Source organism: Lathamus discolor, chromosome 2, assembly GCF_037157495.1.
Source record: "Lathamus discolor isolate bLatDis1 chromosome 2, bLatDis1.hap1, whole genome shotgun sequence".
NCBI lineage: Eukaryota > Metazoa > Chordata > Aves > Psittaciformes > Psittacidae > Lathamus > Lathamus discolor.
This window is the reverse complement of record NC_088885.1, coordinates 34,817,816-34,831,724: the sequence shown is the minus strand read 5'-3', so window position 1 is coordinate 34,831,724 and position 13,909 is coordinate 34,817,816. Positions and strand designations below refer to the sequence as shown.

The following is a 13,909-nucleotide window of genomic DNA, read 5'->3' as shown; positions in this document are numbered from 1 at the left end:
TGAAGATAGGCTGAGAAAGTTGGGGCTGTTCAGCCTGGAGAAGAGAAGGCTGCGTGGGGACCTCATAGCAGCCTTCCAGTACCTGAAGGGGGCTACAAGGATGCTGGGGAGGGACTCTTCATTAGGGACTGTAGTGACAGGACAAGGGGTAATGGGGTAAAACTTAAACAGGAGAAGTTTAGATTGGATATAAGGAAGATGTTCTTTACTGTGAGGGTGGTGAGGCACTGGAACAGGTTGCCCAAAGAAGTGATGAATGCTCCATCCCTGGCAGTGTTCAAGGCCAGGTTGGACAGAGCCTTGGGTGACATGGTTTAGTGTGAGGTGTCCCTGCCCATGGCAGGGGGCTTGGAACTACATGCTCTTAAGGTCCTTTCCAACCCTAACTATTCTATGATTCTATGATTCTAAATCTTTTTCATGCCAAATGCCTGGGAATTTACCTACCCATAAAGTCACAGTGACTTTACGTTACCCATCCCTTACTGTTATGTTGCACAGGAGACAGATATGTCAGGAAGGCATAGGAAGTCAGTGCATTGGTTTCATAGCAAGCAAAAACTTGGCAACCAGAATAGCCTGGCAATGTATAACAGCAATGAAATGCAAATTAGTGTCAAAACTTGGCTATCACAGCAGGGTCCATTATCTCTACAGTAGGAAAACCTCTGTGGCAGGAATTGATTTTGGCAGACATATGAGGGTCTGATACTACTAAGATTTCATATCCCTTGCTTTCTGAAATGCATTTTCATTTGCTTTAATTTTTAATGCTACCTCTGAAATTCTACACCTCTACCTTTTGTAATGGTGGTAGTGCTGCTACATCATTGCTCAGATACAAGCAGAAAAGATACATCCAAAACTTTTCCTTCTGAAAGAAGCTGAAGGCAGAACTTGGAGACTTGGTTTCAGCATTTGACTGGACCAGCAACAGTGTCCTTACCAAGATGCGGGGTTAAAAAATATTCATATGCAGGGTTGCAACAAATGCATTCTCAAGAGCAAACAAGAGGCTGGCAGGTACAGTGAGCATGAATCACTATTGCATCCCAAAGGTTGTCCTATCGTGAGGCAATTGTGACAGTGTTCTTATCCAGAGATAAGTGCGGGTTTAATCTAATGCTTAATGAAGATGATGAATCAACATAATAAACCTGACCCTCAGTCTGAATTGTGACACTCTGACTCATGCTAAAGAGCCTTTCACTTTCCAAGCAGACATATTGATTTCAATGTCACCATTCAAGGGGTAAAGATCAGCTCAGCACGAGCAAAAGTTGTGGGATCTGGCAAGCATTTCTTTTGTTATGGTACTTCAGACACATACAGAGTAATCAGATACAAAAAGGAGCACAATTCCCTTCCACAAAACCATTCCCAGAGCTGCCCTGACATTGCTGGTGATGCAAATTATAGTAGTAAGTAATAAAGCAAGCCGCTGCCTTATACTTTACTGAAAGTGCAGGTAAGAAAATGTCCATTTCTCTCTGAGGAAAAATACAATACAACACAAAAAAGAAATTATGCTTTTGTAAAATTCGTAGCTGCTATTTTCTAGTACGTTATGCTTCTGAGCAATTTAACATTTAGAGCACAAAGCAAGTATGCTCGAATGATTATGCTAATAAGCTTGTGCCTGATCTCTTATGAATATTATAAGAGCATGTTCTGTCCTCCTTGGCATCTTGCCTTCCCTTCTCTCTGCAGACTCTCTCAAAGGATGCCTGAAGGTAAGAGATGGATCCAGGAATATTAAATGCCCCTGTCTGAATGCTACTTGCAAAATCTGGTCCTTTCACGTTAATGCTCTTTTAGAAAGAGGAATATTAGAAACATTACCTCTTCCAGGTGAAACTCAGCTCCCATTAAGATGGTTATATCCAAGCTATACATCCATCTTTTATACCATACTCAGATGAGACAAACAGGCACCTCTAGGACAAGATTCATTCACATTCTGGTTTAAATATTTATTTCAGGGTGATACAAATCAGTACTTTTAAATGTCTGTTTCTACATAATCTGTGAATTTCTCCACTGGTCACATGAACACCATCTCGTGGTTTTGATGAAACTGCAAAAGAGCATGTACTGGGGAACAAAAGGAATAAGCACTGCAAGCCTTGACCATGCTTGATATTTTAGGGTGCTTTAGTACATTCCAAACCAATTATTTGCAATCAAGTAATCCTGATGACAAACTAGACAAGCAGACTAGAGTTTGTCCAAGTTAAAGACACAGACCAAGAGAACAGCCCAAAAAGCCGTGTCAGCTGTGCAGTTAGAGATACAGTCACGTGAAGTTGTATACAATTCGCCTACTAGGGCAACAGAGACCAGTTTAGCACATCACTACAGTGTTGTGGTTCCTGCTACCTGCTATCAAAAACTGCAAATCCCCTTGATTGTGATACCATTAGCTGAATCAGAGGAAATCCTTAAGATAGGCAATGGTGGAAGGCAAGGCATCTGACTACTATATTTTTCTTTCACTTTATCTGAATCATTTATCATTCTTGCAGATTTTAAAGCTGCAGCTGATAGCTACATTGAGTATGAGCTCTGGAGTGAGCAACCTGGCTACAGTCCATTGCTTTCCACTGCAGAGCAGTGCAGCCCCAGCACCTTTCATGCTGCACAGAAGGATCACATGTCATAGAAATGTTAAGATCACTGGAATGGATAATGATTAGGAATATCTGGGTTTGGAAACACTGGAAGGAACATCTCCCAGGAGGAGGGTTATGGGAATGGCATGTGCTGATGGCACTTAGCAGGTCACCAAGATGCCAGCTGGTTTATATGCAACTTCTCAGGGCATCCAGCACCAAGACAACCCAAGACAGACTGAAAGAAGTGACATCCTAAAACAAAGGCAGTTTACAAGCAGACTAAAGCAAAGACTCAGTGCATTTAGATGTAATGGTGGAAAGATAGTGAACACAGTAGGAGCCATAAGAGACACATCTAAGCAGTCAAAAAGCAGTGTACAAATCCTGATGATTCACAGTGGTGGGACAGGACGGAGATGAAAAATCACAATCACTGTCCCATTCTAATAGGTAGAATCAGTCAAACCCAGTATTGGCAAGGGCTTCCCAGCCTTTAAGAAGCACCCAGGAGAAGGGAAAGGGATGCAACAGCTTCCATCCCTTGTACTGGAAACTGCGAGAAAGCCTGGTCAGACCGCCTGGGTACAATGTGGTATCTGCATGCTAAACAGATGACTCAGGCACACACATCTTTGAGCTTGTGAAGATGTGGTACAAAAGTGTGACTAAGTAGAACTGATTTTGTTTGAAAACAAAACCCTTTTCCTCACTTGAGCTCATGTTGGGCTTTGCTAGGCTATAGTTCTGCATCATTGCTTCCTACAATCACAAGAATCAATCTCTCTCAATCGATTCAATTAATATTTCAAAACTCATACAAACAGTGAGAGCTTCAGCAATGAGGACTAGCTATGACTGCCTAAGACCTATGTGCTTAGCACATGCTCGATGGAGCATGGGGTGACTTTTTTCCATTGTGCCCTGACTCAGATTAGATCCTTTCAATCTCCTGCATCCCAGCCTTAGCAAAGTCATGCAGTCTTTCTGCCTGTTTTCATTTGTTTGCTAATGGTCCACCCTGTTTCTGATAAAGTTTTCCATTTTAAAAAGTGCTTGAAATGTCTATGTTCCTGCAGGGTTTTTATTTCAACAAAGTGGCATTTTCCACCAAAATAATGAGACAGGGGAAAAAAAACACACTTTGATACAAACAACCGAAGCAACATGAGAAATAACAGAATGGCTCATTATCAGTTATGTCTGATTCAGACTAGAAATATATCTACATTCTCATGTATACACAGTTATTTAGGATGCACAAAATGAACTATAGCAATTTACTATAATGCAGTTTTATGACATTAAATCACCCAGACGCATTACCTGTAGATCACACTGAAAAAAAATTATTGCGTTTCATCGTCAGACTCTATTGTCAAAGAGTCCAGCAATAATTTGTTGGTTACAGTAAAAATGCCCCTTTCATTTTTTAAACAAAATCTGCACCACAGAAGCTGGATTTCTATCAAAGATTTCCAATACCCTTTCGAGCTATTTTGAACTGAGCTTTTATTCATTCCTTTCACCTGGCCCATTATGTTCCAAGTGAAAACAATTTGCATTACAATTACATTTTTAGGAGTGATGCAGGAAGGGAGCTCTAATAAACAAACAGAAGTCCAAATTTCTCAGTATTAATTCACAATTTCAGTTATTTGAATATTTCACAGATAATTCAAATAAATACAAAGAAATGCATGACTTGGCAATGTTGTTATTTATTCTCTGCCATTTAATGGTGATAAAGTCATTGCACTGCAATTATATATTGTATGCATTGTGACATAAGTTACCTTTCAGTTTCACAAGTATGTCTATTTTCAGCTACAATGCGTTAGTGTACATAGCAGCACTGAAAAGAGGCACAGTGGCAATGATGGCACTAAGCTTCTTAGGAAAGCCAAAATGGGCAAGGGCGTGAAATTCTCCATTTACAAGGAACTTCTGGGGCCATTTGGCTGGATTTTACAGTCATTCCTGGGGTGGAAATGGCAGCTGAAGGAGTTCCAGCAGGGGCTCCATGGCCACTAGCTTTCCCACAGCACACCGAAGCTGGCTCCATGGCCACTAGCTTTCCCACAGCACACCGAAGCTGGCACATTAACATGAGTCCAAGGTGTGTACTGTAACTCCAGCAAGAAAGTTTAGTCCTACCTCTCTGGACTGGATCATATTTTAGTTCATTGATCTCATTGAACACTATGGAAAATGCAGCAAAACTTAGTACATTCATTTTTCAGGTGTGGAAGTTAAGGTTTGACAAAAGAGCAATGTTATGTACTAAACTAGCATTGAATCCCAGACAGAACTGCTGGCAAGACTGACTCCAGGCCTGGTGTTTGCTTCTCATACACGTCTTTCTCATGACACTCTTTATAGTAGCAGCTTTAGTTTGGAAAAGTTTGTAAGCAATTTTAGAGGGAACGCTTTAGTACAGAGAACTCCTCTTATGGAAATATGGGCTTTGGATGCTATACTATTTCTGGAATGTGGCACTTGAATCCTAGAAAAATGCCGGCGTCTGGATTTTCAAGGACTGAAAAGCAAGTTTGACAGACAGCATTCTCTTAAAAGAAATAAACATATTTGTACTTTCTTATGAAACTTTCTTTCTGTTGTTCCTTCCTTGAGCAAGTAGTGCTTTGTCAGAATGGATCCTATGAAAAGTGTAACAATAATGCTGCACTTAAAAAGACTGTCTGAAAACACCTGAACAAATAAATGGGCATTTCCTCCTGTTGATTTCCAGCTTCAATTCAGTCAGTTAACTGAGATTTCACTTGATGAAGCATTAAAAAAAACAAGTGAGCTATTTCTATTTCATGGTATTTGGAAACCAAAACATCAAAGAAAAAAAAATCTAAGACATAAATCACCTTTTAATACTGCTATTTTTACTTGAGATTCAAGTGGTCCCTCTCTGTGTTCCACAATAAGCTGTGGCCAACAAACTCATGCTTCAGTTAGCCTGCGTAAGTAAGCAGACTTTTCTGGATTCTCTTTTTTTTTTTTATGCAAATAGTGGTTTCAAGTTCTATTTTCTGTAGATGGAGGAGATGTAAGCCAGCATAACAACAACAGAGTGCCTGGGCAAACAGCTGTACATAACAATATGGCAGCCTTCAGGTTTGCTTTTGTCTCTTGGCTGACAGGTGCAAGTGCATGGCATTGAGTATAGCACATTCTTTCAAGTGCACTTGTGAGGCATAACTGTGAATATCTGAATGGTTTGTGAACAGCTCTTTTCGCTCTGTTAGATCAGATCAGGGCAGAGATAAAGACTGTGCTGCTAACTTGTGGTAAAATAGAACCATAATAAAACCAGTATTTATCTATTGTTGCCCATGTATATGCATTGTTTTGTGGCATGATGCTTATCTCTATACAGATGTACCTATAAAATTTGAGTCACAGATAGGACTCTATAGAGCTATGTACATTTAAGCAGTGTGTCACAAACTACCACAAATGCATGGCAAGCCTTGTATTTTGGGTTTGCATATTTATAACTGATGTTTGTCCTCACTGCCAAACATCTATGAACAAAGGTTTGGATTGCTCTAACTTCAATACAATTCCAAGGCTGTCATCTTTACACAGGTATTACTCATAATCTCAGTGGCAGAGTTGCTTGTTATCTGAAGACATCTGTGGGTGAATGCACCACAGTCAGCGCAAGGCTTGAAACAGAAGGATTTTGCAAGACAGAGCTGATACGAGCCCCTGCTAATAGGGGAGAATTCAAGACTATGACTTTGGAGCCATCAATAGTGTTAGCTCCTCTTCTACCACACAGCTAGGCTCCAATACTTGGCACTTACCCTCTACACACATACCTCATTATTCTCCAGTGAAACCTGGATCTGCATTGCTAGTTCTCCCCACAGATGGACGGGAAGCCATACAGGACACAGGATGACACAATATCCTTTAGGGTATCAGCTTTAAATTTCTCTTTAAATTTCTCATGTCTTGAGAAAGACTACCCAAAATCTGGATTACGATTAATGCCTTTCTTGCTCATTTGAATTAGTGCCATCTGGGGAATATCTGTGGGACATTTGCTCTACAGAGATTATTGACTTAATTTTAAGAAATTACCTCATTCCTTCAACCAGTCTTTCTTCTTTGCTGAGACTGGGATGGTGAAGGTTATGACAAGAGAGGTAAGATAATTATTTGATCATAGAGATAGGAAATGCTTCTTGACTACCCAGGGAGAAGACAGCTTTATCAGAACTTCTACCCACTTACTTCAAGCCTTGTCTCAGAGTCAGCGGTGCATAGTATACATGGATATTAGAAATATGCACCCACCCTTATCTCTAGAGAGCAGTGCTTTTCTTTTATCCTGCTAGAATTTAATTAGGTGAAACACTAGATTAGAATCCTCTAGCATATAAACTCAGCAATACAGTTTCATCTGTAACTGGCTCCATCTCAGGAGAATTACAGAAGCCCAAGAAGATAAATCAATTCTTTTCTTGCTTGCTAATAAGCGTGCATAAAGCTGAGCTACCATGCCAAGAATTAGTGAGCCACCTCTACCCTTCTTTCATCTTTCTTATTCTTTATTTTTCTCTTCAAGTCCAACCTCTGCCTTTCAGAAATTTACTTGATGTCAAGAAGTTGTGAAGAGTGAAATGCAAACACTGCTAAGTGACAGCTGTACTCTAGAGAACAGCAACATCCATTCTGGAGTCAGACGCTGCATTTCATGAATCAGTCCGCTGTTTTCCTAGGAGCCACTGGTTCAGTCTGGCTTTGGTGTATTTATTTTGAAGTAAACAAGAGAACATATGTTATGATACCAAATAGCAGCACTTCCTGGTTGAACAGACTGTAACAAAAAACTCATGTACTTTACGTGTACTTGCACATGGGACTAAGCCGTGGTATGAAGCCTGCAGTCTGTGCTCAGGATGCTGCAAGAACAGGCTGCCTTGAACTTACATGAGCAGAGTGCTTGGCTTAGACCAAGAACACTTGGCATCAGGTCTTTGTTCTGTTACCACGAAAAATAAGAAATCAGAAATAAAAGTCAGTTCATTTTCATTATGGTTTGACCAAACAATAGTAAGTCCAAAGTAATATAAAAATATTGCATAATGAATTTCTTGTTGATAATGCCAAAATGAGTTACATTCATTAACGCTATCTTTATACTGAGTCCTTGAAATCATAGAGTAACCTGTGCCTGAACCGAGAGCCTGGAAGGTAAAACCTCCAGTCTTACCAGTTCTGTAGGAATACGCTGGGCTTCTCCTTTTAAGAGAACAAATGCTATAATGAAGTCCTATTCTAGCTTTCGCATTCTGATTATGTGCAAGTAGTTATTCATAATGACACTTTGTATTCTGACAAAAAAGATTGTATGACAAGGGCCAAATCCTAATGTCTTTACTCAGTACCGAAGCAAATCTCAGCAGGAGTTCACTGAAATCTGTAAAGGCTGAATAGAATTTAGCCAAGACCATTTTTAGGCCTCAAATCTGAGAACACTTTTCTATTTAATATTATGAACATGAATAGTCTTGGAGATTGCAAAAGTCAGTTGCAGTGGGTTTTTTTTTTTGTTGTTTAAAAGTTTTTTAAACTTTTTTCCTTGCTTATAAATTTAACCTGCCTATTTTAACTGAAAAAGCCTTGAGCTGCTAAGAGGACAGAAAAATAGAATGCTGATGAGTCTGATTATGAGAATTCAGAACAAGCCAGAAGCGGGTTTCTCTGATGATTGTTCTAACATGATACGTGGACTATGTTCCCTTTTTACGGAAAGTATTCAAAAAGGTGAATTCTTGGTTACAGAAGAACTGAAGTACTTTCAAAAGTCTAATATTCTACACATTCTACACAGTAGAAAAAAACTATTTTGCCTATTATTCCCAAAGCACAGCTCAGATCCTACACAGATTTTTAACAGTTCATCTGAGTGGTTAAGCATAGCCTATACTCAGACAGTAATTTTATTCTTACTAACGTTATAGTATTTGAGCTGTGTTTTCTGACTCATTGAAATGATTCCACATACAGTTCTAAGACAAAAATCAATTTAATGGAACTAACTTGCATTTCTCTGAAAGAGATAATATTAGTGATTGCAGAGATAGTTAAGTAGACTGGTCCTGCAGTAGGTGTTTATCATAACCTGGACCTTTTTTCTTCTCTTTGTGAAAGAACTGGTTGACCTTAATTTGACCAAAAGACATGGCAAGTGGTCTTTCTTTTTAATTTACTAAATCTAAGGTTTGCCTAATAGAAGTAACAGCTATTTCTGAACTGTTGTTAGCACTATTGTTTAGTTTAAATCTTTGTTACTATGATACGGTCATTTTTAATTACTATTGGTGAATGTAATTTAAAAGAAGCATCTTTTCCTTTCTCTTTTCACAATATTTTCTACAACAGAATTACTTTCATCCTTGACATATCATCAGCAAAATTTTCTGTTGGTGCAAACTCCTGCATTTTCTCACTAATTTATGCCATCTGAGAACCTGAAACCATAAATTAATCAAATTATCATTTAACCAAATTACATCTTTTACAGGAACAGAAACACAGTGCAGATTGCTGCATCATTGTACTGATTACCAACTTCCTAGTTTTTTTATAAGTACGTGTGGATTTAATACTATAATGAAATACTGTAACAGTTTACCTGATATCAATACTAATGCTACTTTGCTAATTAAATATGGCATTTGTAACATAGTACTCTTATTAAATCATTACTGATGAGGGACCCTCTCTAACTGGTTGGAAGCACTAAAGAAAATTAATTAAAGAAATAGTAAATCAATCTTCACTGAACAAAGCCATTCAAATACGCAGCTGATTTCCTGATAGCTTTTTGGATCCAATTTCAATAATGAAATCCATAAGCAAAATCTAAAAATGGAAAACATGAGAAATAAGGGCTCTGAAAGAAGTACAAGCTTTTGCACACTGATGTCCAGAATGTCGCTAAGAATACCGATGTAGTATGTGTTGCTTTGGCAGGAATAATTAGTCTGTTGTTGGACAAATCATGTGGGGCTGATGAGTACTAGCACACATCATTTTGGTGCATAAACACAAAAAGCAACTGCATGTCGCACACACTCTTGGCTACTAATCATCTCCTTAGGAAAATGCTGGACTTGTGCATGACATGTCCATGTGTATAATAATCTCTAAAAAATGCAGTAGTTGTTTAACTTGCAGAGGTACATCCTAGAGGATAAAACCAGCTAGTGAAATATTTGTATCCCATTATGTAGAAGGTCATCTTGTATGAACCCTTCTCCAGTCAAACAGCTCTTTGCCTCACTCTTTCCTTGCTAGCCTATGACCATGAGGCCTGCCTGCAGCCATTATCTTTGCCTTGGGCTTTCCCAGGGACTGTGGAGCATTTCCTTCTTGGGGGAGAGCTGGGTAGCGGTACTTGCCCATCAGGATAAGACAGATCAGTGAAGGGGAGGAGACATTCAAGTATTTAGCTGCCTCTAAGGCTCACTTTGTTTCCCCAGTGCTCTTGTTGTACTCTCAGAGGGATGCAGAATAATAATACAAACTAATAAGCCCTAGGGAAGCCATGAATATTTGAAAATTAAGCAAAATGAAACAGAGTCTGCCTTATCCCCAAAGACAGACTCCACACTCCAGTATCACTTTCTGATGTCACCAGCCCAATGTACTCATAGACCAGAAAAATAATCAAACAGCATAAATTATATTAAATGCTTTATTTCTGGAAATAGCTTATCATTCTATTAAATTGCCAATTTGTTATCTGTCCAAATGATAAAGACATTTAGCTCGTGACTGCTTCTGGTTCAGGGAGGAAAACGAAGCAAGATATGAGTACAACAGGGCTATTCATTTTCACTACTGTAATCACATGGGGTCTCAAAATTAGGGCCACAGCTGCACCGTGATAACTACAATGCAAACTGGTGCACCGTCTTGTTCAACAGAGTGCCACATCACACACACAGGACTCAGGTTATACAATAAGGCAAGTGGGAAAAATGAAAGAAGAAAAGAGCATGGTAAACTAACCAGAGCTCAAAGCCCACCAGATGACTGCATCTACACAACTTATTTAACAGTAATATACAGTTCTGGTTGTTTGCGTTGCTTGGTATTATACACAGTGGACTCATTTCACAGCTGATTGAAACAAACAGTGTTATCCACAGTGCCTTTGTATTTATTATGCTGCCTCAGAGGATGGAGAGGCTACATAGAATTAAATGAAATGTTTAGTTAAGACTTTTAAATGTCTGGATATGTATAAAGTTCCTTCAAGCAACAAAACTGCCAAGGTTGCTGAGATTATTTTCCTGAACATCCCCTAATTAGCACAGAAAAGGGAAGTATGGCAGATCTCACTTGAAAAAAGAAATCGTAGCCTTCACAAAGGATTTCATACTGAAACACAGTTATCAAAATAAGTTCAGTTTGCTGACATACATTCACTGCACCCAACACAGAAAGAGTACCTCCTTTCAAAACCTCAGAGAAAGGCAGAATGGTTTACAAAGATCCTCCCTGATGGGCTTTGTGGGACACAAAGCCTGTGTGAAGACAGTTAAAGGGACCTGCTGACCTATGGAAGACCAGACTCTGAGTATGTGAGAACGAGTATTGCCCTGCCAAAGAGTCTTCTTACATTTGTGAATTCAGGTTACCCCATAGGAAATTAGAATTCATGTCTTTTCCCAAAACCATAGCCAACGCAAGGTGTGAGTCACCTGTTCCTGGGAACAATCTCATAAGAAGTAATCACTAACTGCATTACAAACATTTCATTTTGCCAGACCTGCAATCCTTTTCTTTAAGGTTGGTTATCCATAATGTCCAGTATAACATCACTTAGGCTACTCCCCAGAAAAGCACTGGGGCAGTGAAAGGAATGAGGTAAAAGAGGTAAAATGAGATTTGCTTAGTACTTTATCCTTTTGATGCTTTTGGGAACTTTGTAAGAACCTGTGGAAAGGGATAGTATTAGCAAAATATGGCAGTAAGCTGAGTTTTCAACAGCTATTGATCTGTGCCTCAGAGTCACTAAGGTTTCTATTTTGAAAACATCCTGCTTCTTATGGCCTTTTTTGCAACACATAAACACCCTTGCAAAAAGGAAGAGAAAGTGTTTCAGCAGCAGGTTAAGATGAGGTTTCAAGGGAAAAGGGATGAATGAGAGCCCTTAAATAGGTACAAATAGGTGAAATGGGAGCAATGCATCTGGCTCCTCATTCTTAAAATGCTTAAATCCTTTTTCCAGAGCTAGCCCTTCTAACTTTGCCCAGTGAAGTCAATGGTATTTTACATTGATTGGTCTCAGTTTGCACTTGCAATCTCTAGCACAGCAGGAAAATATGTCTTCATCTTCACAGGTCAAATCAACCCCTCAGCTACAAGACTATCTTTCACCATACGCTGATACAACCTCCATCCTTTTCCTAAGCCCATCACAGCCTGAATTCAGTCCTACTGCACATTTAAAGAACTGAATCATTGGAATATATTGCAGATCAGTATATTTAGATTGGTATCTTGTAAGTCTGGTATCCTGTTATTTTTGAATGTTGTAAAAATACATTGCTCTAGCATTTAGTATGTAATTTTAGTACTAAATATGACAGCAATAATTCTAGGAATGAGAGAGGTATTTACTAGAAACAAACCCAAGGAATAATAAGACATAGCACCCTCTGAATCCCTTTTTCCATCAGTTATGTACATATTATTGACATAGTATAATCATAAGCTATGAAGTGTGTACCATTTAAAGAGCTGGAAGCAGCAGATGTGATGTCACTGGCAAGTCAGACTCCTAGAGTGGGATTGTGCTGCTCAAAGCAGCTGCACACATCCGCATCTCCAGCTACAGGCAGAGTCCAGGCTGGACAAAAGGTGGCCTCGACAGTGGATGGTAAGCCCTACTTGAGCTGCCAGAGAATGGAGCTGTGGCAGGTGAGCAGACTGCATGGCATCAGGTCCTGCAGGGACCTGAGCCCCAAACCCACATTGTACGGGAGGAGGTACGGCAGGAGACTGAGAACCAGGACTTCTCTGCCCACACTCAGCCACAGCCTAAAGCCAGATGATCCTGGTAATTTTCAATGGTATGTGCATATAGGGGAGAGGAAAGGATATTACAACACAGTGCTGGTTGTGCCTATCCATCTGCTCAGCACTCTGAAACAGGAGAAAATGCTGCAACTAATTGTTTCTCCGGGTGTTTGTGGGACAGGAAAGGGTCTGCAGTTTTATTGTATATGGAGTCATGTCACCAGCCCTTAACCTGCTGTGGTAACAGAGGGAAGGAGCCACAAGGCAGGATCTTTGTCTGGAAAGGTGGAGGAGTTACATTCTCAAAAGATACCGCAGGTTCCGGGGCTGAGCTGGGCAGCCATCAAGAACAGGCAGTTTCTAACATAGTTGCATTAAGATTTCTCTCACAGTTTGCAGCCCTAGGGTAATTTTATGGTTCTAAATGTGTATTTTTATGCTGTAAAAAATCACATCAACCTTGTTATGCTGACAAATTGCAAACAGCTTTTTCACTACAGCTTTGAGCCCAAATCCCAGACTCCACTAGAAGCCTCATGCACTTCCTGTCATTCCAACCCAAAGAGGTGCATAAAACGGTAATTCACCTGGTTTGGACTCTGGTCCATGAGTTTGTTGAAGGTAGCTGTGGTGGGAGCGGGCCAAAGAGGTATCCCTAGATGCACCCCATAGAGGTTCTGAGACAGAGCCAGGAAGAGCAGGCATGCTGGAGTGGCACTGGAGAGCATGGTCCCCTCCAGACTGCCTTGTGTGGTGGTCCTGGCACCCAGACATACAGATGAGTGGGAGGCTTTGTGCTGTGCTCATATCCAAAGGCATCTTCAATATCTCCGTAACAGGCATGTCTGCTCTGTCAGCCCAAAAGAATGGTGCAAAATTGCATATTCCAGAATGCAGCCTTCGTTTTCTTAACTGTAACACTACACTGCTCACCAGTCCTTTTTATCTCCTGGTGCTCAGAAGGAGAGACCTCCCGATATTACCGCAGAGTTCTGCTGTTTCTAGAGACACTTCTGGCTCTCACTGCACAAATTTATGAAATCTGTCACTAGCCTAAGGACCTGGGTTACACAGTCTCAGTTTTCTGAGACCCTGGAGGGGGCATTGGTATCACCAATGCAAGGAAGAGAAGTAAGAAAAAAGGGATAATTTTAAAAGGTGGTAAAGAAAATGAGGTGTTCAGCATGTGGTTCAGCATGTAAAGATTTCAAATGAGAAGCGCAGCAGACTCGAAG

The 13,909-nt window shown here is 40.0% G+C and overlaps 1 protein-coding gene across 1 annotated transcript in view; it reads right to left on the bottom strand.

Moving 5' to 3' along the window:
• The window catches only part of CALCR (calcitonin receptor), a 140,175-nt gene that overhangs the window by 101,254 nt on the left and 25,012 nt on the right, over positions 1-13,909 (bottom strand). The window lies entirely within an intron of this gene.